The sequence below is a fragment of the Corvus brachyrhynchos genome, unplaced genomic scaffold (assembly GCF_000691975.1).
Source record: "Corvus brachyrhynchos isolate BGI_N302 unplaced genomic scaffold, ASM69197v1 scaffold544, whole genome shotgun sequence".
NCBI lineage: Eukaryota > Metazoa > Chordata > Aves > Passeriformes > Corvidae > Corvus > Corvus brachyrhynchos.
Window position 1 is genome coordinate 3039168 of NW_008238325.1, and position 1952 is coordinate 3041119.

A 1952-nucleotide genomic window follows, 5' to 3' on the forward strand; every position below is an offset into this window, starting at 1 on the left:
CCCCCGTGCCGGCCCGGCACGGCCGGTGGCTGCTGCCCTCCCTCCCTGCAGCGGGGTCAGACCGAGCCAGGGCGATGCGCAGATGAACCTGGGGGTTCTCAGCTCTGCAGACAGGGTTTGCACCTGGATCCGTCCCTTTCACACGCTCAGGGAGGGTGCTGATATGAGGAGCCGGCTCACCAGGGTCCCTCTCTGCTCACCCGGGGCGAGGAGGAGCTTTGGGCAGGTGACTGTGGCTCAGAGGTGACACCTCTGCTGAATGCTCCCTGGGGTGCAGCAGTTAGCAGGGATGAGCCCAGGGATTTGCATTTGATACCATTATGGAAGGAAGCTTTTTCAGTAAAACCTGACTTTTCCACTGGGAATTTGTGCATGCATTCCATTTTCAGTGTTGATTCAGAATAAAGTTGGGCTCTCAAGGACAGAGCCAAGTCCATCAGGTACAAGAGCTATTTCTTCCTCAGCCCTGGGCCTCCTTCTCTCCCTTTGCCCACGCTCAAACCCCCAGGTCAGCGTGTGCTCCCTCAGACGTGTCTCACACAGCCCTGCAGTGCCCAGAGCCGCTGCCAGAGCTGTCACTGGGGCTGAGGATGCTGGGCAGCAGTGGCACCAGGGCTGTGAGGCCCTTGCTTTGCACACACAGATGCCAAACCCGCTGGTGGGGCAAGCCCTGGGTGCTTCTCTCTTCCTGACTCCGGCTGTGGCCAGGGCAGGGGGGCCCTGTGGGGTGGCCCTGCCCCAGGATGGCCCTGCCCCAGGATGGCCCTGCCCCTGGCACCCCAGGGCCAGGACCCTCAGCTGGGCACAGGGACCTCCCTGAAAGCAGCAGCAGGACCAGCCCTTGGAGCCAGGGAGCTCCACCAGCCCCAAACCATGTGCCAGGCGAGATAACACGATGCAGGAGAGCTGTTATTTGGGCGCTGCCTTTCTTCTTGAAGTTTGCTTCCTAGATCAAGCCCCTGCCCTTCCAGAGGCACTGCCAAGACCGTGACATTTTATTGCATATGGCCTCCATTGTGCCAATGCCCTTTCCAAGCCAAATAAGTTCAGTCTTTGCACATAAGTGCTTTTGACAGGAATTTTGAATAGGCTGGAATGAATGTGATGAACTCTGTAATAACAGCTGTTAGCTTTAGCCTGCCTGAACCGTGCACTGCACGCGTTTGCACTGTCGTGTCCCTTCATGTTAAAGCAGTCTGGGAAAATTAATATATTTTGCTTCTTATTGATTAGTTTAAAAGGTTTTTGCTTACCCCGTGCTCTGCAAGAGATACAAAGCCAGTTATTTTGAAAAACTAATGTGATTTTTCAAATTGTAACTGACACATTTATTGCCATCTTATTTAAGAACAATTTGCCTCACACCAAATTGTCCAAGTAATCGGCGCACACGGCACATCCACTTGGAGATGTTTATTATTCTGAAGGGGAGAGAGGGAAATAAAAAAATAACCTCCTGTTGCCTTTTAATTGCTCATTTCCTGCTTGAGACAGCAAATGCCATTTGGCTGCTGTAGGAGAGATAAATGGGCGGGCCAGGTTCTGCCTCCACCGGGAAGCCAGAGCTTTGTTCATTAGTACAGAACCAAACGGAAAAAATAATCATTAGGAAAGCAAGCCAGAGGTAGCATTACTTCCTTAAGCAAGGAATAAATGCAGATTATTTCCTCCAAATGCATAAAGGTTCCAGAGCCACCTATCGTGGCACTAATTGATTCAATTCCCCTGTGCTGCTGCTGAGCAGATGGGTTTATCCTTCTGCTTCAAACCAGAGGCTTGGGAACAGAGTGGATAAAAGCTCTGGCCTTTCCTCTTGAGTGCAGCTCTGGTTTAACAGGGATGTGGGGCTGGTCTGCCCCAACAGTTCTGACTTTACATACGGAAGTTCATTCCTGACCCATTACTTACATTTCATCTATAATTCATTTTTTTTTAAAAATTGGTTTCCCTAC